Source organism: Amia ocellicauda, chromosome 8, assembly GCF_036373705.1.
Source record: "Amia ocellicauda isolate fAmiCal2 chromosome 8, fAmiCal2.hap1, whole genome shotgun sequence".
Classification (NCBI taxonomy): domain Eukaryota; kingdom Metazoa; phylum Chordata; class Actinopteri; order Amiiformes; family Amiidae; genus Amia; species Amia ocellicauda.
This window is the reverse complement of record NC_089857.1, coordinates 7,570,001-7,596,333: the sequence shown is the minus strand read 5'-3', so window position 1 is coordinate 7,596,333 and position 26,333 is coordinate 7,570,001. Positions and strand designations below refer to the sequence as shown.

The 26,333-nt window shown below is 43.4% G+C and overlaps 23 non-coding genes across 23 annotated transcripts; all 23 read left to right on the top strand.

Annotated features, from left to right (window-relative positions):
- Positions 1-5: 5 nt before the first annotated feature.
- Positions 6-124, top strand: LOC136757219 (5S ribosomal RNA). The gene has a single exon (XR_010819257.1). It is a non-coding gene; the product is annotated as a 5S ribosomal RNA (ribosomal RNA).
- Positions 125-1,190: 1,066 nt separating this feature from the next.
- On the top strand, positions 1,191-1,309 carry LOC136756398 (5S ribosomal RNA). The gene has a single exon (XR_010818485.1). It is a non-coding gene; the product is annotated as a 5S ribosomal RNA (ribosomal RNA).
- Positions 1,310-2,365: 1,056 nt separating this feature from the next.
- LOC136756032 (5S ribosomal RNA) lies at positions 2,366-2,484 on the top strand. Its single transcript, XR_010818138.1, has one exon. It is a non-coding gene; the product is annotated as a 5S ribosomal RNA (ribosomal RNA).
- Positions 2,485-3,539: 1,055 nt separating this feature from the next.
- Positions 3,540-3,658, top strand: LOC136756384 (5S ribosomal RNA). Its single transcript, XR_010818472.1, has one exon. It is a non-coding gene; the product is annotated as a 5S ribosomal RNA (ribosomal RNA).
- A 1,066-nt stretch (positions 3,659-4,724) lies between these two features.
- Positions 4,725-4,843, top strand: LOC136757227 (5S ribosomal RNA). The gene has a single exon (XR_010819265.1). It is a non-coding gene; the product is annotated as a 5S ribosomal RNA (ribosomal RNA).
- Positions 4,844-5,897: 1,054 nt separating this feature from the next.
- On the top strand, positions 5,898-6,016 carry LOC136756522 (5S ribosomal RNA). The gene has a single exon (XR_010818600.1). It is a non-coding gene; the product is annotated as a 5S ribosomal RNA (ribosomal RNA).
- Positions 6,017-7,082: 1,066 nt separating this feature from the next.
- LOC136756925 (5S ribosomal RNA) lies at positions 7,083-7,201 on the top strand. Its single transcript, XR_010818976.1, has one exon. It is a non-coding gene; the product is annotated as a 5S ribosomal RNA (ribosomal RNA).
- Positions 7,202-8,267: 1,066 nt separating this feature from the next.
- Positions 8,268-8,386, top strand: LOC136756864 (5S ribosomal RNA). Its single transcript, XR_010818919.1, has one exon. It is a non-coding gene; the product is annotated as a 5S ribosomal RNA (ribosomal RNA).
- Positions 8,387-9,442: 1,056 nt separating this feature from the next.
- LOC136756912 (5S ribosomal RNA) lies at positions 9,443-9,561 on the top strand. Its single transcript, XR_010818964.1, has one exon. It is a non-coding gene; the product is annotated as a 5S ribosomal RNA (ribosomal RNA).
- A 1,056-nt stretch (positions 9,562-10,617) lies between these two features.
- LOC136756475 (5S ribosomal RNA) lies at positions 10,618-10,736 on the top strand. The gene has a single exon (XR_010818557.1). It is a non-coding gene; the product is annotated as a 5S ribosomal RNA (ribosomal RNA).
- Positions 10,737-11,795: 1,059 nt separating this feature from the next.
- On the top strand, positions 11,796-11,914 carry LOC136756043 (5S ribosomal RNA). Its single transcript, XR_010818148.1, has one exon. It is a non-coding gene; the product is annotated as a 5S ribosomal RNA (ribosomal RNA).
- A 1,056-nt stretch (positions 11,915-12,970) lies between these two features.
- Positions 12,971-13,089, top strand: LOC136756900 (5S ribosomal RNA). The gene has a single exon (XR_010818953.1). It is a non-coding gene; the product is annotated as a 5S ribosomal RNA (ribosomal RNA).
- Positions 13,090-14,144: 1,055 nt separating this feature from the next.
- On the top strand, positions 14,145-14,263 carry LOC136756888 (5S ribosomal RNA). The gene has a single exon (XR_010818942.1). It is a non-coding gene; the product is annotated as a 5S ribosomal RNA (ribosomal RNA).
- Positions 14,264-15,329: 1,066 nt separating this feature from the next.
- On the top strand, positions 15,330-15,448 carry LOC136755867 (5S ribosomal RNA). Its single transcript, XR_010817977.1, has one exon. It is a non-coding gene; the product is annotated as a 5S ribosomal RNA (ribosomal RNA).
- A 1,066-nt stretch (positions 15,449-16,514) lies between these two features.
- LOC136756919 (5S ribosomal RNA) lies at positions 16,515-16,633 on the top strand. The gene has a single exon (XR_010818971.1). It is a non-coding gene; the product is annotated as a 5S ribosomal RNA (ribosomal RNA).
- A 1,056-nt stretch (positions 16,634-17,689) lies between these two features.
- On the top strand, positions 17,690-17,808 carry LOC136756877 (5S ribosomal RNA). The gene has a single exon (XR_010818931.1). It is a non-coding gene; the product is annotated as a 5S ribosomal RNA (ribosomal RNA).
- Positions 17,809-18,864: 1,056 nt separating this feature from the next.
- LOC136756865 (5S ribosomal RNA) lies at positions 18,865-18,983 on the top strand. Its single transcript, XR_010818920.1, has one exon. It is a non-coding gene; the product is annotated as a 5S ribosomal RNA (ribosomal RNA).
- Positions 18,984-20,039: 1,056 nt separating this feature from the next.
- On the top strand, positions 20,040-20,158 carry LOC136756537 (5S ribosomal RNA). Its single transcript, XR_010818614.1, has one exon. It is a non-coding gene; the product is annotated as a 5S ribosomal RNA (ribosomal RNA).
- A 1,056-nt stretch (positions 20,159-21,214) lies between these two features.
- Positions 21,215-21,333, top strand: LOC136756592 (5S ribosomal RNA). The gene has a single exon (XR_010818666.1). It is a non-coding gene; the product is annotated as a 5S ribosomal RNA (ribosomal RNA).
- A 1,056-nt stretch (positions 21,334-22,389) lies between these two features.
- On the top strand, positions 22,390-22,508 carry LOC136755571 (5S ribosomal RNA). Its single transcript, XR_010817692.1, has one exon. It is a non-coding gene; the product is annotated as a 5S ribosomal RNA (ribosomal RNA).
- A 1,066-nt stretch (positions 22,509-23,574) lies between these two features.
- Positions 23,575-23,693, top strand: LOC136757076 (5S ribosomal RNA). Its single transcript, XR_010819122.1, has one exon. It is a non-coding gene; the product is annotated as a 5S ribosomal RNA (ribosomal RNA).
- Positions 23,694-24,759: 1,066 nt separating this feature from the next.
- On the top strand, positions 24,760-24,878 carry LOC136756052 (5S ribosomal RNA). Its single transcript, XR_010818156.1, has one exon. It is a non-coding gene; the product is annotated as a 5S ribosomal RNA (ribosomal RNA).
- Positions 24,879-25,944: 1,066 nt separating this feature from the next.
- Positions 25,945-26,063, top strand: LOC136757075 (5S ribosomal RNA). The gene has a single exon (XR_010819121.1). It is a non-coding gene; the product is annotated as a 5S ribosomal RNA (ribosomal RNA).
- The last annotated feature ends 270 nt before the right edge of the window (positions 26,064-26,333 follow it).

Genomic DNA, 26,333 nt, shown 5'->3' with positions numbered 1-26,333 from the left:
CCCTGGCTTACGGCCATACTAGCCTGAATACGCCCAATCTCGTCCGATCTCGGAAGCTAAGCAGGCTCGGGCCTGGTCAGTATTTGGATGGGAGACCGCCTGGGAATACCAGGTGCTGTAAGCTTTTGCATCTTTTACACACCAAAGGGCGACAAATCACAAGTTTTAACTTTGGATACACGCAATTTCATCATTATTTCAGATTTGACTTCCCCAAATACACAGGCATACAATAGATCTTGTTCTCCAACGTAAACGGTCCCTAGTAACTAGTGTACATTTGTAAATAAATTGAGCATCATGGCTAGAAGTGACTAAATGTTGCCTAATCTTTCTCATCGAGAAATGACACAATTACAGCAACACAAAAAGGAACTCCACCGGACAAAGTTCAGTGCTCACAAGGAGCCTCATTCAACACACACGGTTCCATTCCCATTCATGCAAAGCACGAAAGTGTAAAACTTGGGAACATACTTGAGAGCAAAGATCACATTGAATCTCATTCAAGGCACGGATGTGAATGCAACGGGATGAAATTACTGAAATGATGCCTGCCCTCGAACTGTGATGATGGACTACCCGACTCGCCAATAATATTGGCTTCTGGTGTATTGAAATACAGGAGCTGCTGGATTTGTGTGTTTTCTTACCCCCTCACCATAGTTTGTCAAATGTTTAAACAACTGAACTTATATTCAAGGTTTGTTTCTCTTCATATGTTTTACTGGTTTACATTTGTCTCAGCAACCTGTTGAATGATTCTTCTGCTTTCAAAACAAAATGACAACAGGATGAATGCACACACTTGAAAATACAATACATGCAATGTTATGCATCATAGTGATGCAACCTCCTTTCAGTTTCATACTGCATGTCAATTGAAATCCTTACTGAAATGCACACCTTCTCAAGATTGCGCTTGACTGGCGTGTCAGGCACTCAATTACAGCTGTTTTATCAAGACAATGTGTTCGTTTTGTAATATATAGTTCCGGTCTGGTGTGGCACCCCAGCTAACGCACAACGTTGCCACAATGTTGCCACAACGTTTCGTGTTAGCAGGGACTGTCTGCGGCGCGCTGGTGTGTCCCGGGCTTTAGAGTAGAGAGACAGTTCAACTGTAAGTATGAACGGCAGAAACGGATATTGCCTTCCCTTTAAGTAGAGCGTCAGGGACAGCCTCCCTGGCTTACGGCCATACTAGCCTGAATACGCCCGATCTCGTCCGATCTCGGAAGCTAAGCAGGCTCGGGCCTGGTCAGTACTTGGATGGGAGACTGCCTGGGAATACCAGGTGCTGTAAGCTTTTGCATCTTTTACACACCAGAGGGCGACAAATCACGAGTTTTAACTTTGGATACACGCAATTTCATCATTATTTCAGATTTGACTTCCCCAAATACACAGGCATACAATAGATCTTGTTCTCCAACGTAAACGGTCCCTAGTAACTAGGGTACATTCGTAAATAAATTGAGCATCATGGCTAGAAGTGACTAAATGTTGCCTAATATTTCTCATCGAGAAATGACACAATTACAGCAACACAAAAAGGAACTCCACCGGACAAAGTTCAGTGCTCACAAGGAGCCTCATTCAACACACACGGTTCCATTCCCATTCATGCAAAGCACGAAAGTGTAAAACTTGGGAACATACTTGAGAGCAAAGATCACATTCAATCTCATTCAAGGCACGGATGTGAATGCAACGGGATGAAATTACTGAAATGATGCCTGCCCTCGAACTGTGATGATGGACTACCCGACTCGCCAATAATATTGGGTTCTGGTGTATTGAAATACAGGAGCTGCTGGATTTGTGTGTTTTCTTACCCCCTCACCATAGTTTGTCAAATGTTTAAACAACTGAACTTATATTCAAGGTTTGTTTCTCTTCATATGTTTTACTGGTTTACATTTGTCTCAGCAACCTGTTGAATGATTCTTCTGCTTTCAAAACAAAATGACAACAGGATGAATGCACACATTTGAAAATACAAAACATGCAATGTTATGCATCATAGTGATGCAACCTCCTTTCAGTTTCATACTGCATGTCAATTGAAATCCTTACTGAAATGCACACCTTCTCAAGATTGCGCTTGACTGGCGTGTCAGGCACTCAATTACAGCTGTTTTATCAAGACAAATGTGTTCGTTTTGTAAAATATAGTTCCGGTCTGGTGTGGCACCCCAGCTAACGCACAACGTTGCCACAACGTGGCATATTAGCAGGGACTGTCTGCGGCGCGCTGGTGTGTCCCGGGCTTTAGAGTAGAGAGACAGTTCAACTGTAAGTATGAACGGCAGAAACGGATATTGCCATCCCTTTAAGTAGAGCGTCAGGGACAGCCTCCCTGGCTTACGGCCATACTAGCCTGAATACGCCCGATCTCGTCCGATCTCGGAAGCTAAGCAGGCTCGGGCCTGGTCAGTACTTGAATGGGAGACCGCCTGGGAATACCAGGTGCTGTAAGCTTTTGCATCTTTTACACACCAGAGCGCGACAAATCACGAGTTTTAACTTTGGATACACGCAATTTCATCATTATTTCAGATTTGACTTCCCCAAATACACAGGCATACAATAGATCTTGTTCTCCAACGTAAACGGTCCCTAGTAACTAGGGTACATTCGTAAATAAATTGAGCATCATGGCTAGAAGTGACTAAATGTTGCCTAATCTTTCTCATCGAGAAATGACACAATTACAGCAACACAAAAAGGAACTCCACCGGACAAAGATCAGTGCTCACAAGGAGCCTCATTCAACACACACGGTTCCATTCCCATTCATGCAAAGCACGAAAGTGTAAAACTTGGGAACATACTTGAGAGCAAAGATCACATTCAATCTCATTCAAGGCACGGATGTGAATGCAACGGGGTGAAATTACTGAAATGATGCCTGCCCTCGAACTGTGATGATGGACTACCCGACTCGCCAATAATATTGGGTTCTGGTGTATTGAAATACAGGAGCTGCTGGATTTGTGTGTTTTCTTACCCCCTCACCATAGTTTGTCAAATGTTTAAACAACTGAACTTATATTCAAGGTTTGTTTCTCTTCATATGTTTTACTGGTTTACATTTGTCTCAGCAACTAGTTGAATGATTCTTCTGCTTTCAAAACAAAATGACAACAGGATGAATGCACACACTTGAAAATACAATACATGCAATGTTATGCATCATAGTGATGCAACCTCCTTTCAGTTTCATACTGCATGTCAATTGAAATCCTTACTGAAATGCACACCTTCTCAAGATTGCGCTTGACTGGCGTGTCAGGCACTCAATTACAGCTGTATTATCAAGACAATGTGTTCGTTTTGTAAAATATAGTTCCGGTCTGGTGTGGCACCCCAGCTAACGCACAACGTTGCCACAACGTTTCGTGTTAGCAGGGACTGTCTGCGGCGCGCTGGTGTGTCCCGGACTTTAGAGTAGAGAGACAGTTCAACTGCAAGCATGAGCGGCAGAAACGGATATTGCCTTCCCTTTAAGTAGAGCGTCAGGGACAGCCTCCCTGGCTTACGGCCATACTAGCCTGAATACGCCCGATCTCGTCCGATCTCGGAAGCTAAGCTGGCTCGGGCCTGGTCAGTACTTGGATGGGAGACCGCCTGGGAATACCAGGTGCTGTAAGCTTTTGCATATTTTACACACCAGAGGGCGACAAATCACGAGTTTTAACTTTGGATACACACAATTTCATCATTATTTCAGGTTTTACTTCCCCAAATACACAGGCATACAATAGATCTTTTTCTCCAACGTAAAAGGTCCCTAGTAACTAGGGTACATTCATAAATAAATTGAGCATCATGGCTAGAAGTGTCTAAATGTTGCCTAATCTTTCTCATCGAGAAATGACACAATTACAGCAACACAAAAAGGAACTCCACCGGACAAAGTTCAGTGCTCACAAGGAGCCTCATTCAACACACACGGTTCCATTCCCATTCATGCAAAGCACGAAAGTGTAAAACTTGGGAACATACTTGAGAGCAAAGATCACATTCAATCTCATTCAAGGCACGGATGTGAATGCAACGGGATGAAATTACTGAAATGATGCCTGCCCTCGAACTGTGATGATGGACTACCCGACTCGCCAATAATATTGGGTTCTGGTGTATTGAAATACAGGAGCTGCTGGATTTGTGTGTTTTCTTACCCCCTCACCATAGTTTGTCAAATGTTTAAACAACTGAACTTATATTCAAGGTTTATTTTTCTTCATATGTTTTACTGGTTTACATTTGTCTCAGCAACCTGTTGAATGATTCTTCTGCTTTCAAAACAAAATGACAACAGGATGAATGCACACACTTGAAAATACAATACATGCAATGTTATGCATCATAGTGATGCAACCTCCTTTCAGTTTCATACTGCATGTCAATTGAAATCCTTACTGAAATGCACACCTTCTCAAGATTGCGCTTGACTGGCGTGTCAGGCACTCAATTACAGCTGTTTTATCAAAACAATGTGTTCGTTTTGTAATATATACTTCCGGTCTGGTGTGGCACCCCAGCTAACGCACAACGTTGCCACAATGTTGCCACAACGTGGCGTGTTAGCAGGGACTGTCTGCGGCGCGCTGGTGTGTCCCGGGCTTTAGAGTAGAGAGACAGTTCAACTGTAAGTATGAACGGCAGAAACGGATATTGCCTTCCCTTTAAGTAGAGCGTCAGGGACAGCCTTCCTGGCTTACGGCCATATTAGCCTGAATACGCCCGATCTCGTCCGATCTCGGAAGCCAAGCAGGCTCGGGTCTGGTCAGTACTTGGATGGGAGACCGCCTGGGAATACCAGGTGCTGTAAGCTTCTTCACCTTTTACACACCAGAGGGCGACAAATCACGAGTTTTAACTTTGGATACACACAATTTCATCATTATTTCAGATTTTACTTCCCCAAATACACAGGCATACAATAGATCTTGTTCTCCAACGTAAACGGTCCCTAGTAACTAGGGTACATTCGTAAATAAATTGAGCATCATGGCTAGAAGTGACTAAATGTTGCCTAATCTTTCTCATCGAGAAATGACACAATTACAGCAACACAAAAAGAACTCCACCGGACAAAGTTCAGTGCTCACAAGGAGCCTCATTCAACACACACGGTTCCATTCCCATTCATGCAAAGCACGAAAGTGTAAAACTTGGGAACATACTTGAGAGCAAAGATCACATTCAATCTCATTCAAGGCACGGATGTGAATGCAACGGGATGAAATTACTGAAATGATGCCTGCCCTCGAACTGTGATGATGGACTACCCGACTCGCCAATAATATTGGCTTCTGGTGTATTGAAATACAGGAGCTGCTGGATTTGTGTCATTTCTTACCCCCTCACCATAGTTTGTCAAATGTTTAAACAACTGAACTTATATTGAAGGTTTGTTTCTCTTCATATGTTTTACTGGTTTACATTTGTCTCAGCAACCTGTTGAATGATTCTTCTGCTTTCAAAACAAAATGACAACAGGATGAATGCACACACTTGAAAATACAATACATGCAATGTTATGCATCATAGTGATGCAACCTCCTTTCAGTTTCATACTGCATGTCAATTGAAATCCTTACTGAAATGCACACCTTCTCAAGATTGCGCTTGACTGGCGTGTCAGGCACTCAATTACAGCTGTTTTATCAAGACAATGTGTTCGTTTTGTAAAATATAGTTCCGGTCTGGTGTGGCACCCCAGCTAACGCACAACGTTGCCACAACGTGGCGTGTTAGCAGGGACTGTCTGTGGCGCGCTGGTGTGTCCCGGGCTTTAGAGTAGAGAGACAGTTCAACTGTAAGTATGAATGGCAGAAACGGATATTGCCTTCCCTTTAAATAGAGCGTCAGGGACAGCCTCCCTGGCTTACGGCCATACTAGCCTGAATACGCCCGATCTCGTCCGATCTCGAAAGCCAAGCAGGCTCGGGCCTGGTTAGTACTTGGATGGGAGACCGCCTGGGAATACCAGGTGCTGTAAGCTTTTGCACCTTTTACACACCAGAGGGCGACAAATCACGAGTTTTAACTTTGGATACACACAATTTCATCATTATTTCAGATTTTACTTCCCCAAATACACAGGCATACAATAGATCTTGTTCTCCAACGTAAACGGTCCCTAGTAACTAGGGTACATTCGTAACTAAATTGAGCATCATGGCTAGAAGTGACTAAATGTTGCCTAATCTTTCTCATCAAGAAATGACACAATTACAGCAACACAAAAAGGAACTCCACCGGACAAAGTTCAGTGCTCACAAGGAGCCTCATTCAACACACACGGTTCCATTCCCATTCATGCAAAGCACGAAAGTGTAAAACTTGGGAACGTACTTAAGAGCAAAGATCACATTCAATCTCATTCAAGGCACGGATGTGAATGCAACGGAATGAAATTACTGAAATGATGCCTGCCCTCGAACTGTGATGATGGACTACCCGACTCGCCAATAATATTGGGTTCTGGTGTATTGAAATACAGGAGCTGCTGGATTTGTGTGTTTTCTTACCGCCTCACCATAGTTTGTCAAATGTTTAAACAACTGAACTTATATTCAAGGTTTGTTTCTCTTCATATGTTTTACTGGTTTACATTTGTCTCAGCAACCTGTTGAATGATTCATCTGCTTTCAAAACAAAATGACAACAGGATGAATGCACACACTTGAAAATACACTACATGCAATGTTATGCATCATAGTGATGCAACCTCCTTTCAGTTTCATACTGCATGTCAATTGAAATCCTTACTGAAATGCACACCTTCTCAAGATTGCGCTTGACTGGCGTGTCAGGCACTCAATTACAGCTGTTTTATCAAGACAATGTGTTCGTTTTGTAAAATATAGTTCCGGTCTGGTGTGGCACCCCAGCTAACGCACAACGTTGCCACAATGTTGCCACAACGTGGCGTGTTAGCAGGGACTGTCTGCGGCGCGCTGGTGTGTCCCGGGCTTTAGAGTAGAGAGACAGTTCAACTGTAAGTATGAACGGCAGAAACGGATATTGCCTTCCCTTTAAGTAGAGCGTCAGGGACAGCCTTCCTGGCTTACGGCCATACTAGCCTGAATACGCCCGATCTCGTCCGATCTCGGAAGCTAAGCAGGCTCGGGCCTGGTCAGTACTTGGATGGGAGACCGCCTGGGAATACCAGGTGCTGTAAGCTTTTGCATCTTTTACACACCAGAGGGCGACAAATCACGAGTTTTAACTTTGGATACACGCAATTTCATCATTATTTCAGATTTGACTTCCCCAAATACACAGGCATACAATAGATCTTGTTCTCCAACGTAAACGGTCCCTAGTAACTAGGGTACATTCGTAAATAAATTAAGCATCATGGCTAGAAGTGACTAAATGTTGCCTAATCTTTCTCATCGAGAAATGACACAATTACAGCAACACAAAAAGGAACTCCACCGGACAAAGTTCAGTGCTCACAAGGAGCCTCATTCAACACACACGGTTCCATTCCCATTCATGCAAAGCACGAAAGTGTAAAACTTGGGAACATACTTGAGAGCAAAGATCACATTCAATCTCATTCAAGGCACGGATGTGAATGCAACGGGATGAAATTACTGAAATGATGCCTGCCCTCGAACTGTGATGATGGACTACCCGACTCGCCAATAATATTGGGTTCTGGTGTATTGAAATACAGGAGCTGCTGGATTTGTGTGTTTTCTTACCCCCTCACCATAGTTTGTCAAATGTTTAAACAACTGAACTTATATTCAAGGTTTGTTTCTCTTCATATGTTTTACTGGTTTACATTTGTCTCAGCAACCTGTTGAATGATTCTTCTGCTTTCAAAACAAAATGACAACAGGATGAATGCAAACACTTGAAAATACAATACATGCAATGTTATGCATCATAGTGATGCAACCTCCTTTCAGTTTCATACTGCATGTCAATTGAAATCCTTACTGAAATGCACACCTTCTCAAGATTGCGCTTGACTGGCGTGTCAGGCACTCAATTACAGCTGTTTTATCAAGACAATGTGTTCGTTTTGTAATATATAGTTCCGGTCTGGTGTGGCACCCCAGCTAACGCACAACGTTGCCACAATGTTGCCACAACGTGGCGTGTTAGCAGGGACTGTCTGCGGCGCGCTGGTGTGTCCCGGGCTTTAGAGTAGAGAGACAGTTCAACTGTAAGTATGAACGGCAGAAACGGATATTGCCTTCCCTTTAAGTAGAGCGTCAGGGACAGCCTCCCTGGCTTACGGCCATACTAGCCTGAATACGCCCAATCTCGTCCGATCTCGGAAGCTAAGCAGGCTCGGGCCTGGTCAGTACTTGGATGGGAGACCGCCTGGGAATACCAGGTGCTGTAAGCTTTTGCATCTTTTACACACCAAAGGGCGACAAATCACAAGTTTTAACTTTGGATACACGCAATTTCATCATTATTTCAGATTTGACTTCCCCAAATACACAGGCATACAATAGATCTTGTTCTCCAACGTAAACGGTCCCTAGTAACTAGTGTACATTTGTAAATAAATTGAGCATCATGGCTAGAAGTGACTAAATGTTGCCTAATCTTTCTCATCGAGAAATGACACAATTACAGCAACACAAAAAGGAACTCCACCGGACAAAGTTCAGTGCTCACAAGGAGCATCATTCAACACACACGGTTCCATTCCCATTCATGCAAAGCACGAAAGTGTAAAACTTGGGAACATACTTGAGAGCAAAGATCACATTGAATCTCATTCAAGGCACGGATGTGAATGCAACGGGATGAAATTACTGAAATGATGCCTGCCCTCGAACTGTGATGATGGACTACCCGACTCGCCAATAATATTGGGTTCTGGTGTATTGAAATACAGGAGCTGCTGGATTTGTGTGTTTTCTTACCCCCTCACCATAGTTTGTCAAATGTTTAAACAACTGAACTTATATTCAAGGTTTGTTTCTCTTCATATGTTTTACTGGTTTACATTTGTCTCAGCAACCTGTTGAATGATTCTTCTGCTTTCAAAACAAAATGACAACAGGATGAATGCACACACTTGAAAATACAAAACATGCAATGTTATGCATCATAGTGATGCAACCTCCTTTCAGTTTCATACTGCATGTCAATTGAAATCCTTACTGAAATGCACACCTTCTCAAGATTGCGCTTGACTGGCGTGTCAGGCACTCAATTACAGCTGTTTTATCAAGACAAATGTGTTCGTTTTGTAAAATATAGTTCCGGTCTGGTGTGGCACCACAGCTAACGCACAACGTTGCCACAACGTGGCATATTAGCAGGGACTGTCTGCGGCGCGCTGGTGTGTCCCGGGCTTTAGAGTAGAGAGACAGTTCAACTGTAAGTATGAACGGCAGAAACGGATATTGCCATCCCTTTAAGTAGAGCGTCAGGGACAGCCTCCCTGGCTTACGGCCATACTAGCCTGAATACGCCCGATCTCGTCCGATCTCGGAAGCTAAGCAGGCTCGGGCCTGGTCAGTACTTGGATGGGAGACCGCCTGGGAATACCAGGTGCTGTAAGCTTTTGCATCTTTTACACACCAGAGCGCGACAAATCACGAGTTTTAACTTTGGATACACGCAATTTCATCATTATTTCAGATTTGACTTCCCCAAATACACAGGCATACAATAGATCTTGTTCTCCAACGTAAACGGTCCCTAGTAACTAGGGTACATTCGTAAATAAATTGAGCATCATGGCTAGAAGTGACTAAATGTTGCCTAATCTTTCTCATCGAGAAATGACACAATTACAGCAACACAAAAAGGAACTCCACCGGACAAAGATCAGTGCTCACAAGGAGCCTCATTCAACACACACGGTTCCATTCCCATTCATGCAAAGCACGAAAGTGTAAAACTTGGGAACATACTTGAGAGCAAAGATCACATTCAATCTCATTCAAGGCACGGATGTGAATGCAACGGGGTGAAATTACTGAAATGATGCCTGCCCTCGAACTGTGATGATGGACTACCCGACTCGCCAATAATATTGGGTTCTGGTGTATTGAAATACAGGAGCTGCTGGATTTGTGTGTTTTCTTACCCCCTCACCATAGTTTGTCAAATGTTTAAACAACTGAACTTATATTCAAGGTTTGTTTCTCTTCATATGTTTTACTGGTTTACATTTGTCTCAGCAACCTGTTGAATGATTCTTCTGCTTTCAAAACAAAATGACAACAGGATGAATGCACACACTTGAAAATACAATACATGCAATGTTATGCATCATAGTGATGCAACCTCCTTTCAGTTTCATACTGCATGTCAATTGAAATCCTTACTGAAATGCACACCTTCTCAAGATTGCGCTTGACTGGCGTGTCAGGCACTCAATTACAGCTGTTTTATCAAGACAAATGTGTTCGTTTTGTAAAATATAGTTCCGGTCTGGTGTGGCACCCCAGCTAACGCACAACGTTGCCACAACGTGGCATATTAGCAGGGACTGTCTGCGGCGCGCTGGTGTGTCCCGGGCTTTAGAGTAGAGAGACAGTTCAACTGTAAGTATGAACGGCAGAAACGGATATTGCCATCCCTTTAAGTAGAGCGTCAGGGACACCCTCCCTGGCTTACGGCCATACAAGCCTGAATACGCCCGATCTCGTCCGATCTCGGAAGCTAAGCAGGCTCGGGCCTGGTCAGTACTTGGATGGGAGACCGCCTGGGAATACCAGGTGCTGTAAGCTTTTGCATCTTTTACACACCAGAGCGCGACAAATCACGAGTTTTAACTTTGGATACACGCAATTTCATCATTATTTCAGATTTGACTTCCCCAAATACACAGGCATACAATAGATCTTGTTCTCCAACGTAAACGGTCCCTAGTAACTAGGGTACATTCGTAAATAAATTGAGCATCATGGCTAGAAGTGACTAAATGTTGCCTAATCTTTCTCATCGAGAAATGACACAATTACAGCAACACAAAAAGGAACTCCACCGGACAAAGATCAGTGCTCACAAGGAGCCTCATTCAACACACACGGTTCCATTCCCATTCATGCAAAGCACGAAAGTGTAAAACTTGGGAACATACTTGAGAGCAAAGATCACATTGAATCTCATTCAAGGCACGGATGTGAATGCAACGGGATGAAATTACTGAAATGATGCCTGCCCTCGAACTGTGATGATGGACTACCCGACTCGCCAATAATATTGGGTTCTGGTGTATTGAAATACAGCAGCTGCTGGATTTGTGTGTTTTCTTACCCCCTCACCATAGTTTGTCAAATGTTTAAACAACTGAACTTATATTCAAGGTTTGTTTCTCTTCATATGTTTTACTGGTTTACATTTGTCTCAGCAACCTCAGCAAATATGATTCTTCTACTTTCAAAACAAAATGACAACAGGATGAATGCACACACTTGAAAATACAATACATGCAATGTTATGCATCATAGTGATGCAACCTCCTTTCAGTTTCATACTGCATGTCAATTGAAATCCTTACTGAAATGCACACCTTCTCAAGATTGCGCTTGACTGGCGTGTCAGGCACTCAATTACAGCTGTTTTATCAAGACAAATGTGTTCGTTTTGTAAAATATAGTTCCGGTCTGGTGTGGCACCCCAGCTAACGCACAACGTTGCCACAACGTGGCATATTAGCAGGGACTGTCTGCGGCGCGCTGGTGTGTCCCGGGCTTTAGAGTAGAGAGACAGTTCAACTGTAAGTATGAACGGCAGAAACGGATATTGCCATCCCTTTAAGTAGAGCGTCAGGGACAGCCTCCCTGGCTTACGGCCATACTAGCCTGAATACGCCCGATCTCGTCCGATCTCGGAAGCTAAGCAGGCTCGGGCCTGGTCAGTACTTGAATGGGAGACCCCCTGGGAATACCAGGTGCTGTAAGCTTTTGCATCTTTTACACACCAGAGCGCGACAAATCACGAGTTTTAACTTTGGATACACGCAATTTCATCATTATTTCAGATTTGACTTCCCCAAATACACAGGCATACAATAGATCTTGTTCTCCAACGTAAACGGTCCCTAGTAACAAGGGTACATTCGTAAATAAATTGAGCATCATGGCTAGAAGTGACTAAATGTTGCCTAATCTTTCTCATCGAGAAATGACACAATTACAGCAACACAAAAAGGAACTCCACCGGACAAAGATCAGTGCTCACAAGGAGCCTCATTCAACACACACGGTTCCATTCCCATTCATGCAAAGCACGAAAGTGTAAAACTTGGGAACATACTTGAGAGCAAAGATCACATTCAATCTCATTCAAGGCACGGATGTGAATGCAACGGGGTGAAATTACTGAAATGATGCCTGCCCTCGAACTGTGATGATGGACTACCCGACTCGCCAATAATATTGGGTTCTGGTGTATTGAAATACAGGAGCTGCTGGATTTGTGTGTTTTCTTACCCCCTCACCATAGTTTGTCAAATGTTTAAACAACTGAACTTATATTCAAGGTTTGTTTCTCTTCATATGTTTTACTGGTTTACATTTGTCTCAGCAACCTGTTGAATGATTCTTCTGCTTTCAAAACAAAATGACAACAGGATGAATGCACACACTTGAAAATACAATACATGCAATGTTATGCATCATAGTGATGCAACCTCCTTTCAGTTTCATACTGCATGTCAATTGAAATCCTTACTGAAATGCACACCTTCTCAAGATTGCGCTTGACTGGCGTGTCAGGCACTCAATTACAGCTGTTTTATCAAGACAAATGTGTTCGTTTTGTAAAATATAGTTCCGGTCTGGTGTGGCACCCCAGCTAACGCACAACGTTGCCACAACGTGGCATATTAGCAGGGACTGTCTGCGGCGCGCTGGTGTGTCCCGGGCTTTAGAGTAGAGAGACAGTTCAACTGTAAGTATGAACGGCAGAAACGGATATTGCCATCCCTTTAAGTAGAGCGTCAGGGACAGCCTCCCTGGCTTACGGCCATACTAGCCTGAATACGCCCGATCTCGTCCGATCTCGGAAGCTAAGCAGGCTCGGGCCTGGTCAGTACTTGGATGGGAGACCGCCTGGGAATACCAGGTGCTGTAAGCTTTTGCATCTTTTACACACCAAAGGGCGACAAATCACGAGTTTTAACTTTGGATACACGCAATTTCATCATTATTTCAGATTTGACTTCCCCAAATACACAGGCATACAATAGATCTTGTTCTCCAACGTAAACGGTCCCTAGTAACTAGGGTACATTCGTAAATAAATTGAGCATCATGGCTAGAAGTGACTAAATGTTGCCTAATCTTTCTCATCGAGAAATGACACAATTACAGCAACACAAAAAGGAACTCCACCGGACAAAAATCAGTGCTCACAAGGAGCCTCATTCAACACACACGGTTCCATTCCCATTCATGCAAAGCACGAAAGTGTAAAACTTGGGAACATACTTGAGAGCAAAGATCACATTCAATCTCATTCAAGGCACGGATGTGAATGCAACGGGATGAAATTACTGAAATGATGCCTGCCCTCGAACTGTGATGATGGACTACCCGACTCGCCAATAATATTGGGTTCTGGTGTATTGAAATACAGGAGCTGCTGGATTTGTGTGTTTTCTTACCCCCTCACCATAGTTTGTCAAATGTTTAAACAACTGAACTTATATTCAAGGTTTGTTTCTCTTCATATGTTTTACTGGTTTACATTTGTCTCAGCAACCTGTTGAATGATTCTTCTGCTTTCAAAACAAAATGACAACAGGATGAATGCACACACTTGAAAATACAATACATGCAATGTTATGCATCATAGTGATGCAACCTCCTTTCAGTTTCATACTGCATGTCAATTGAAATCCTTACTGAAATGCACACCTTCTCAAGATTGCGCTTGACTGGCGTGTCAGGCACTCAATTACAGCTGTATTATCAAGACAATGTGTTCGTTTTGTAAAATATAGTTCCGGTCTGGTGTGGCACCCCAGCTAACGCACAACGTTGCCACAACGTTTCGTGTTAGCAGGGACTGGCTGCGGCGCGCTGGTGTGTCCCGGGCTTTAGAGTAGAGAGACAGTTCAACTGCAAGTATGAGCGGCAGAAACGGATATTGCCTTCCCTTTAAGTAGAGCGTCAGGGACAGCCTCCCTGGCTTACGGCCATACTAGCCTGAATACGCCCGATCTCGTCCGATCTCGGAAGCTAAGCAGGCTCGGGCCTGGTCAGTACTTGGATGGGAGACCGCCTGGGAATACCAGGTGCTGTAAGCTTTTGCATCTTTTACACACCAAAGGGCGACAAATCACAAGTTTTAACTTTGGATACACGCAATTTCATCATTATTTCAGATTTGACTTCCCCAAATACACAGGCATACAATAGATCTTGTTCTCCAACGTAAACGGTCCCTAGTAACTAGTGTACATTTTTAAATAAATTGAGCATCATGGCTAGAAGTGACTAAATGTTGCCTAATCTTTCTCATCGAGAAATGACACAATTATAGCAACACAAAAAGGAACTCCACCGGACAAAGTTCAGTGCTCACAAGGAGCCTCATTCAACACACACGGTTCCATTCCCATTCATGCAAAGCACGAAAGTGTAAAACTTGGGAACATACTTGAGAGCAAAGATCATATTCAATCTCATTCAAGGCACGGATGTGAATGCAACGGGATGAAATTACTGAAATGATGCCTGCCCTCGAACTGTGATGATGGACTACCCGACTCGCCAATAATATTGGGTTCTGGTGTATTGAAATACAGGAGCTGCTGGATTTGTGTGTTTTCTTACCCCCTCACCATAGTTTGTCAAATGTTTAAACAACTGAACTTATATTCAAGGTTTGTTTCTCTTCATATGTTTTACTGGTTTACATTTGTCTCAGCAACCTGTTGAATGATTCTTCTGCTTTCAAAACAAAATGACAAAAGGATGAATGCACACACTTGAAAATACAATACATGCAATGTTATGCATCATAGTGATGCAACCTCCTTTCAGTTTCATACTGCATGTCAATTGAAATCCTTACTGAAATGCACACCTTCTCAAGATTGCGCTTGACTGGCGTGTCAGGCACTCAATTACAGCTGTTTTATCAAGACAATGTGTTCGTTTTGTAATATATAGTTCCGGTCTGGTGTGGCACCCCAGCTAACGCACAACGTTGCCACAATGTTGCCACAACGTGGCGTGTTAGCAGGGACTGTCTGCGGCGCGCTGGTGTGTCCCGGGCTTTAGAGTAGAGAGACAGTTCAACTGTAAGTATGAATGGCAGAAACGGATATTGCCTTCCCTTTAAGTAGAGCGTCAGGGACAGCCTCCCTGGCTTATGGCCATACTAGCCTGAATACGCCCGATCTCATCCGATCTCGGAAGCTAAGCAGGCTCGGGCCTGGTCAGTACTTGGATGGGAGACCGCCTGGGAATACCAGGTGCTGTAAGCTTTTGCATCTTTTACACACCAAAGGGCGACAAATCACAAGTTTTAACTTTGGATACACGCAATTTCATCATTATTTCAGATTTGACTTCCCCAAATACACAGGCATACAATAGATCTTGTTCTCCAACGTAAACGGTCCCTAGTAACTAGTGTACATTTGTAAATAAATTGAGCATCATGGCTAGAAGTGACTAAATGTTGCCTAATCTTTCTCATCGAGAAATGACACAATTACAGCAACACAAAAAGGAACTCCACCGGACAAAGTTCAGTGCTCACAAGGAGCCTCATTCAACACACACGGTTCCATTCCCATTCATGCAAAGCACGAAAGTGTAAAACTTGGGAACATACTTGAGAGCAAAGATCACATTGAATCTCATTCAAGGCACGGATGTGAATGCAACGGGATGAAATTACTGAAATGATGCCTGCCCTCGAACTGTGATGATGGACTACCCGACTCGCCAATAATATTGGCTTCTGGTGTATTGAAATACAGGAGCTGCTGGATTTGTGTGTTTTCTTACCCCCTCACCATAGTTTGTCAAATGTTTAAACAACTGAACTTATATTCAAGGTTTGTTTCTCTTCATATGTTTTACTGGTTTACATTTGTCTCAGCAACCTGTTGAATGATTCTTCTGCTTTCAAAACAAAATGACAACAGGATGAATGCACACACTTGAAAATACAATACATGCAATGTTATGCATCATAGTGATGCAACCTCCTTTCAGTTTCATACTGCATGTCAATTGAAATCCTTACTGAAATGCACACCTTCTCAAGATTGCGCTTGACTGGCGTGTCAGGCACTCAATTACAGCTGTTTTATCAAGACAATGTGTTCGTTTTGTAATATATAGTTCCGGTCTGGTGTGGCACCCCAGCTAACGCACAACGTTGCCACAATGTTGCCACAACGTTTCGTGTTAGCAGGGACTGTCTGCGGCGCGCTGGTGTGTCCCGGGCTTTAGAGTAGAGAGACAGTTCAACTGTAAGTATGAACGGCAGAAACGGATATTGCCTTCCCTTTAAGTAGAGCGTCAGGGACAGCCTCCCTGGCTTACGGCCATACTAGCCTGAATACGCCCGATCTCGTCCGATCTCGGAAGCTAAGCAGGCTCGGGCCTTGTCAGTACTTGGATGGGAGACCGCCTGGGAATACCAGGTGCTGTAAGCTTTTGCATCTTTTACACACCAAAGGGCGACAAATCACAAGTTTTAACTTTGGATACACGCAATTTCATCATTATTTCAGATTTGACTTCCCCAAATACACAGGCATACAATAGATCTTGTTCTCCAACGTAAACGGTCCCTAGTAACTAGTGTACATTTGTAAATAAATTGAGCATCATGGCTAGAAGTGACTAAATGTTGCCTAATCTTTCTCATCGAGAAATGACACAATTACAGCAACACAAAAAGGAACTCCACCGGACAAAGTTCAGTGCTCACAAGGAGCCTCATTCAACACACACGGTTCCATTCCCATTCATGCAAAGCACGAAAGTGTAAAACTTGGGAACATACTTGAGAGCAAAGATCACATTGAATCTCATTCAAGGCACGGATGTGAATGCAACGGGATGAAATTACTGAAATGATGCCTGCCCTCGAACTGTGATGATGGACTACCCGACTCGCCAATAATATTGGGTTCTGGTGTATTGAAATACAGGAGCTGCTGGATTTGTGTGTTTTCTTACCCCCTCACCATAGTTTGTCAAATGTTTAAACAACTGAACTTATATTCAAGGTTTGTTTCTCTTCATATGTTTTACTGGTTTACATTTGTCTCAGCAACCTGTTGAATGATTCTTCTGCTTTCAAAACAAAATGACAACAGGATGAATGCACACACTTGAAAATACAAAACATGCAATGTTATGCATCATAGTGATGCAACCTCCTTTCAGTTTCATACTGCATGTCAATTGAAATCCTTACTGAAATGCACACCTTCTCAAGATTGCGCTTGACTGGCGTGTCAGGCACTCAATTACAGCTGTTTTATCAAGACAAATGTGTTCGTTTTGTAAAATATAGTTCCGGTCTGGTGTGGCACCCCAGCTAACGCACAACGTTGCCACAACGTGGCATATTAGCAGGGACTGTCTGCGGCGCGCTGGTGTGTCCCGGGCTTTAGAGTAGAGAGACAGTTCAACTGTAAGTATGAACGGCAGAAACGGATATTGCCATCCCTTTAAGTAGAGCGTCAGGGACAGCCTCCCTGGCTTACGGCCATACTAGCCTGAATACGCCCGATCTCGTCCGATCTCGGAAGCTAAGCAGGCTCGGGCCTGGTCAGTACTTGGATGGGAGACCGCCTGGGAATACCAGGTGCTGTAAGCTTTTGCATCTTTTACACACCAGAGCGCGACAAATCACGAGTTTTAACTTTGGATACACGCAATTTCATCATTATTTCAGATTTGACTTCCCCAAATACACAGGCATACAATAGATCTTGTTCTCCAACGTAAACGGTCCCTAGTAACTAGGGTACATTCGTAAATAAATTGAGCATCATGGCTAGAAGTGACTAAATGTTGCCTAATCTTTCTCATCGAGAAATGACACAATTACAGCAACACAAAAAGGAACTCCACCGGACAAAGATCAGTGCTCACAAGGAGCCTCATTCAACACACACGGTTCCATTCCCATTCATGCAAAGCACGAAAGTGTAAAACTTGGGAACATACTTGATAGCAAAGATCACATTCAATCTCATTCAAGGCACGGATGTGAATGCAACGGGGTGAAATTACTGAAATGATGCCTGCTCTCGAACTGTGATGATGGACTACCCGACTCGCCAATAATATTGGGTTCTGGTGTATTGAAATACAGGAGCTGCTGGATTTGTGTGTTTTCTTACCCCCTCACCATAGTTTGTCAAATGTTTAAACAACTGAACTTATATTCAAGGTTTGTTTCTCTTCATATGTTTTACTGGTTTACATTTGTCTCAGCAACCTGTTGAATGATTCTTCTGCTTTCAAAACAAAATGACAACAGGATGAATGCACACACTTGAAAATACAATACATGCAATGTTATGCATCATAGTGATGCAACCTCCTTTCAGTTTCATACTGCATGTCAATTGAAATCCTTACTGAAATGCACACCTTCTCAAGATTGCGCTTGACTGGCGTGTCAGGCACTCAATTACAGCTGTTTTATCAAGACAAATGTGTTCGTTTTGTAAAATATAGTTCCGGTCTGGTGTGGCACCCCAGCTAACGCACAACGTTGCCACAACGTGGCATATTAGCAGGGACTGTCTGCGGCGCGCTGGTGTGTCCCGGGCTTTAGAGTAGAGAGACAGTTCAACTGTAAGTATGAACGGCAGAAACGGATATTGCCATCCCTTTAAGTAGAGCGTCAGGGACACCCTCCCTGGCTTACGGCCATACTAGCCTGAATACGCCCGATCTCGTCCGATCTCGGAAGCTAAGCAGGCTCGGGCCTGGTCAGTACTTGGATGGGAGACCGCCTGGGAATACCAGGTGCTGTAAGCTTTTGCATCTTTTACACACCAGAGCGCGACAAATCACGAGTTTTAACTTTGGATACACGCAATTTCATCATTATTTCAGATTTGACTTCCCCAAATACACAGGCATACAATAGATCTTGTTCTCCAACGTAAACGGTCCCTAGTAACTAGGGTACATTCGTAAATAAATTGAGCATCATGGCTAGAAGTGACTAAATGTTGCCTAATCTTTCTCATCGAGAAATGACACAATTACAGCAACACAAAAAGGAACTCCACCGGACAAAGATCAGTGCTCACAAGGAGCCTCATTCAACACACACGGTTCCATTCCCATTCATGCAAAGCACGAAAGTGTAAAACTTGGGAACATACTTGAGAGCAAAGATCACATTCAATCTCATTCAAGGCACGGATGTGAATGCAACGGGATGAAATTACTGAAATGATGCCTGCCCTCGAACTGTGATGATGGACTACCCGACTCGCCAATAATATTGGGTTCTGGTGTATTGAAATACAGGAGCTGCTGGATTTGTGTGTTTTCTTACCCCCTCACCATAGTTTGTCAAATGTTTAAACAACTGAACTTATATTCAAGGTTTGTTTCTCTTCATATGTTTTACTGGTTTACATTTGTCTCAGCAACCTGTTGAATGATTCTTCTGCTTTCAAAACAAAATGACAACAGGATGAATGCACACACTTGAAAATACAATACATGCAATGTTATGCATCATAGTGATGCAACCTCCTTTCAGTTTCATACTGCATGTCAATTGAAATCCTTACTGAAATGCACACCTTCTCAAGATTGCGCTTGACTGGCGTGTCAGGCACTCAATTACAGCTGTTTTATCAAGACAAATGTGTTCGTTTTGTAAAATATAGTTCCGGTCTGGTGTGGCACCCCAGCTAACGCACAACGTTGCCACAACGTGGCATATTAGCAGGGACTGTCTGCGGCGCGCTGGTGTGTCCCGGGCTTTAGAGTAGAGAGACAGTTCAACTGTAAGTATGAACGGCAGAAACGGATATTGCCATCCCTTTAAGTAGAGCGTCAGGGACAGCCTCCCTGGCTTACGGCCATACTAGTCTGAATACGCCCGATCTCGTCCGATCTCGGAAGCTAAGCAGGCTCGGGCCTGGTCAGTACTTGAATGGGAGACCGCCTGGGAATACCAGGTGCTGTAAGCTTTTGCATCTTTTACACACCAGAGCGCGACAAATCACGAGTTTTAACTTTGGATACACGCAATTTCATCATTATTTCAGATTTGACTTCCCCAAATACACAGGCATACAATAGATCTTGTTCTCCAACGTAAACGGTCCCTAGTAACTAGGGTACATTCGTAAATAAATTGAGCATCATGGCTAGAAGTGACTAAATGTTGCCTAATCTTTCTCATCGAGAAATGACACAATTACAGCAACACAAAAAGGAACTCCACCGGACAAAGATCAGTGCTCACAAGGAGCCTCATTCAACACACACGGTTCCATTCCCATTCATGCAAAGCACGAAAGTGTAAAACTTGGGAACATACTTGAGAGCAAAGATCACATTCAATCTCATTCAAGGCACGGATGTGAATGCAACGGGGTGAAATTACTGAAATGATGCCTGCCCTCGAACTGTGATGATGGACTACCCGACTCGCCAATAATATTGGGTTCTGGTGTATTGAAATACAGGAGCTGCTGGATTTGTGTGTTTTCTTACCCCCTCACCATAGTTTGTCAAATGTTTAAACAACTGAACTTATATTCAAGGTTTGTTTCTCTTCATATGTTTTACTGGTTTACATTTGTCTCAGCAACCTGTTGAATGATTCTTCTGCTTTCAAAACAAAATGACAACAGGATGAATGCACACACTTGAAAATACAATACATGCAATGTTATGCATCATAGTGATGCAACCTCCTTTCAGTTTCATACTGCATGTCAATTGAAATCCTTACTGAAATGCACACCTTCTCAAGATTGCGCTTGACTGGCGTGTCAGGCACTCAATTACAGCTGTTTTATCAAGACAAATGTGTTCGTTTTGTAAAATATAGTTCCGGTCTGGTGTGGCACCCCAGCTAACGCACAACGTTGCCACAACGTGGCATATTAGCAGGGACTGTCTGCGGCGCGCTGGTGTGTCCCGGGCTTTAGAGTAGAGAGACAGTTCAACTGTAAGTATGAACGGCAGAAACGGATATTGCCATCCCTTTAAGTAGAGCGTCAGGGACAGCCTCCCTGGCTTACGGCCATACTAGCCTGAATACGCCCGACCTCGTCCGATCTCGGAAGCTAAGCAGGCTCGGGCCTGGTCAGTACTTGGATGGGAGACCGCCTGGGAATACCAGGTGCTGTAAGCTTTTGCATCTTTTACACACCAGAGCGCGACAAATCACGAGTTTTAACTTTGGATACACGCAATTTCATCATTATTTCAGATTTGACTTCCCCAAATACACAGGCATACAATAGATCTTGTTCTCCAACGTAAACGGTCCCTAGTAACTAGGGTACATTCGTAAATAAATTGAGCATCATGGCTAGAAGTGACTAAATGTTGCCTAATCTTTCTCATCGAGAAATGACACAATTACAGCAACACAAAAAGGAACTCCACCGGACAAAGATCAGTGCTCACAAGGAGCCTCATTCAACACACACGGTTCCATTCCCATTCATGCAAAGCACGAAAGTGTAAAACTTGGGAACATACTTGAGAGCAAAGATCACATTCAATCTCATTCAAGGCACGGATGTGAATGCAACGGGATGAAATTACTGAAATGATGCCTGCCCTCGAACTGTGATGATGGACTACCCGACTCGCCAATAATATTGGGTTCTGGTGTATTGAAATACAGGAGCTGCTGGATTTGTGTGTTTTCTTACCCCCTCACCATAGTTTGTCAAATGTTTAAACAACTGAACTTATATTCAAGGTTTGTTTCTCTTCATATGTTTTACTGGTTTACATTTGTCTCAGCAACCTGTTGAATGATTCTTCTGCTTTCAAAACAAAATGACAACAGGATGAATGCACACACTTGAAAATACAATACATGCAATGTTATGCATCATAGTGATGCAACCTCCTTTCAGTTTCATACTGCATGTCAATTGAAATCCTTACTGAAATGCACACCTTCTCAAGATTGCGCTTGACTGGCGTGTCAGGCACTCAATTACAGCTGTTTTATCAAGACAAATGTGTTCGTTTTGTAAAATATAGTTCCGGTCTGGTGTGGCACCCCAGCTAACGCACAACGTTGCCACAACGTGGCATATTAGCAGGGACTGTCTGCGGCGCGCTGGTGTGTCCCGGGCTTTAGAGTAGAGAGACAGTTCAACTGTAAGTATGAACGGCAGAAACGGATATTGCCATCCCTTTAAGTAGAGCGTCAGGGACAGCCTCCCTGGCTTACGGCCATACTAGCCTGAATACGCCCGATCTCGTCCGATCTCGGAAGCTAAGCAGGCTCAGGCCTGGTCAGTACTTGGATGGGAGACCGCCTGGGAATACCAGGTGCTGTAAGCTTTTGCATCTTTTACACACCAGAGCGCGACAAATCACGAGTTTTAACTTTGGATACACGCAATTTCATCATTATTTCAGATTTGACTTCCCCAAATACACAGGCATACAATAGATCTTGTTCTCCAAAGTAAACGGTCCCTAGTAACTAGGGTACATTCGTAAATAAATTGAGCATCATGGCTAGAAGTGACTAAATGTTGCCTAATCTTTCTCATCGAGAAATGACACAATTACAGCAACACAAAAAGGAACTCCACCGGACAAAGATCAGTGCTCACAAGGAGCCTCATTCAACACACACGGTTCCATTCCCATTCATGCAAAGCACGAAAGTGTAAAACTTGGGAACATACTTGAGAGCAAAGATCACATTCAATCTCATTCAAGGCACGGATGTGAATGCAACGGGATGAAATTACTGAAATGATGCCTGCCCTCGAACTGTGATGATGGACTACCCGACTCGCCAATAATATTGGGTTCTGGTGTATTGAAATACAGGAGCTGCTTGATTTGTGTGTTTTCTTACCCCCTCACCATAGTTTGTCAAATGTTTAAACAACTGAACTTATATTCAAGGTTTGTTTCTCTTCATATGTTTTACTGGTTTACATTTGTCTCAGCAACCTGTTGAATGATTCTTCTGCTTTCAAAACAAAATGACAAAAGGATGAATGCACACACTTGAAAATACAATACATGCAATGTTATGCATCATAGTGATGCAACCTCCTTTCAGTTTCATACTGCATGTCAATTGAAATCCTTACTGAAATGCACACCTTCTCAAGATTGCGCTTGACTGGCGTGTCAGGCACTCAATTACAGCTGTTTTATCAAGACAATGTGTTCGTTTTGTAATATATAGTTCCGGTCTGGTGTGGCACCCCAGCTAACGCACAACGTTGCCACAATGTTGCCACAACGTGGCGTGTTAGCAGGGACTGTCTGCGGCGCGCTGGTGTGTCCCGGGCTTTAGAGTAGAGAGACAGTTCAACTGTAAGTATGAACGGCAGAAACGGATATTGCCTTCCCTTTAAGTAGAGCGTCAGGGACAGCCTCCCTGGCTTACGGCCATACTAGCCTGAATACGCCCGATCTCGTCCGATCTCGGAAGCTAAGGAGGCTTGGGCCTGGTCAGTACTTGTATGGGAGACCACCTGGGAATACCAGGTGCTGTAAGCTTTTGCATCTTTTACACACCAGAGGGCGACAAATCACGAGTTTTAACTTTGGATACACGCAATTTCATCATTATTTCAGATTTGACTTCCCCAAATACACAGGCATACAATAGATCTTGTTCTCCAACGTAAACGGTCCCTAGTAACTAGGGTACATTCGTAAATAAATTGAGCATCATGGCTAGAAGTGACTAAATGTTGCCTAATCTTTCTCATCGAGAAATGACACAATTACAGCAACACAAAAAGGAACTCCACCGGACAAAGTTCAGTGCTCACAAGGAGCCTCATTCAACACACACGGTTCCATTCCCATTCATGCAAAGCACGAAAGTGTAAAACTTGGGAACATACTTGAGAGCAAAGATCACATTCAATCTCATTCAAGGCACGGATGTGAATGCAACGGGATGAAATTACTGAAATGATGCCTGCCCTCGAACTGTGATGATGGACTACCCGACTCGCCAATAATGTTGGGTTCTGGTGTATTGAAATACAGGAGCTGCTGGATTTGTATGTTTTCTTACCCCCTCACCATAGTTTGTCAAATGTTTAAACAACTGAACTTATATTCAAGGTTTGTTTCTCTTCATATGTTTTACTGGTTTACATTTGTCTCAGCAACCTGTTGAATGATTCTTCTGCTTTCAAAACAAAATGACAACAGGATGAATGCACACACTTGAAAATACAATACATGCAATGTTATGCATCATAGTGATGCAACCTCCTTTCAGTTTCATACTGCATGTCAATTGAAATCCTTACTGAAATGCACACCTTCTCAAGATTGCGCTTGACTGGCGTGTCAGGCACTCAATTACAGCTGTTTTATCAAGACAATGTGTTCGTTTTGTAATATATAGTTCCGGTCTGGTGTGGCACCCCAGCTAACGCACAACGTTGCCACAATGTTGCCACAACGTGGCGTGTTAGCAGGGACTGTCTGCGGCGCGCTGGTGTGTCCCGGGCTTTAGAGTAGAGAGACAGTTCAACTGTAAGTATGAACGGCAGAAACGGATATTGCCTTCCCTTTAAGTAGAGCGTCAGGGACAGCCTCCCTGGCTTACGGCCATACTAGTCTGAATACGCCCGATCTCGTCCGATCTCGGAAGCTAAGCAGGCTCGGGCCTGGTCAGTACTTGGATGGGAGACCGCCTGGGAATACCAGGTGCTGTAAGCTTTTGCATCTTTTACACACCAGAGGGCGACAAATCACGAGTTTTAACTTTGGATACACGCAATTTCATCATTATTTCAGATTTGACTTCCCCAAATACACAGGCATACAATAGATCTTGTTCTCCAACGTAAACGGTCCCTAGTAACTAGGGTACATTCGTAAATAAATTGAGCATCATGGCTAGAAGTGACTAAATGTTGCCTAATCTTTCTCATCGAGAAATGACACAATTACAGCAACACAAAAAGGAACTCCACCGGACAAAGTTCAGTGCTCACAAGGAGCCTCATTCAACACACACGGTTCCATTCCCATTCATGCAAAGCACGAAAGTGTAAAACTTGGGAACATACTTGAGAGCAAAGATCACATTCAATCTCATTCAAGGCACGGATGTGAATGCAACGGGATGAAATTACTGAAATGATGCCTGCCCTCGAACTGTGATGATGGACTACCCGACTCGCCAATAATATTGGGTTCTGGTGTATTGAAATACAGGAGCTGCTGGATTTGTGTGTTTTCTTACCCCCTCACCATAGTTTGTCAAATGTTTAAACAACTGAACTTATATTCAAGGTTTGTTTCTCTTCATATGTTTTACTGGTTTACATTTGTCTCAGCAACCTGTTGAATGATTCTTCTGCTTTCAAAACAAAATGACAAAAGGATGAATGCACACACTTGAAAATACAATACATGCAATGTTATGCATCATAGTGATGCAACCTCCTTTCAGTTTCATACTGCATGTCAATTGAAATCCTTACTGAAATGCACACCTTCTCAAGATTGCGCTTGACTGGCGTGTCAGGCACTCAATTACAGCTGTTTTATCAAGACAATGTGTTCGTTTTGTAATATATAGTTCCGGTCTGGTGTGGCACCCCAGCTAACGCACAACGTTGCCACAATGTTGCCACAACGTGGCGTGTTAGCAGGGACTGTCTGCGGCGCGCTGGTGTGTCCCGGGCTTTAGAGTAGAGAGACAGTTCAACTGTAAGTATGAACGGCAGAAACGGATATTGCCTTCCCTTTAAGTAGAGCGTCAGGGACAGCCTCCCTGGCTTACGGCCATACTAGCCTGAATACGCCCGATCTCGTCCGATCTCGGAAGCTAAGGAGGCTTGGGCCTGGTCAGTACTTGTATGGGAGACCACCTGGGAATACCAGGTGCTGTAAGCTTTTGCATCTTTTACACACCAGAGGGCGACAAATCACGAGTTTTAACTTTGGATACACGCAATTTCATCATTATTTCAGATTTGACTTCCCCAAATACACAGGCATACAATAGATCTTGTTCTCCAACGTAAACGGTCCCTAGTAACTAGGGTACATTCGTAAATAAATTGAGCATCATGGCTAGAAGTGACTAAATGTTGCCTAATCTTTCTCATCGAGAAATGACACAATTACAGCAACACAAAAAGGAACTCCACCGGACAAAGTTCA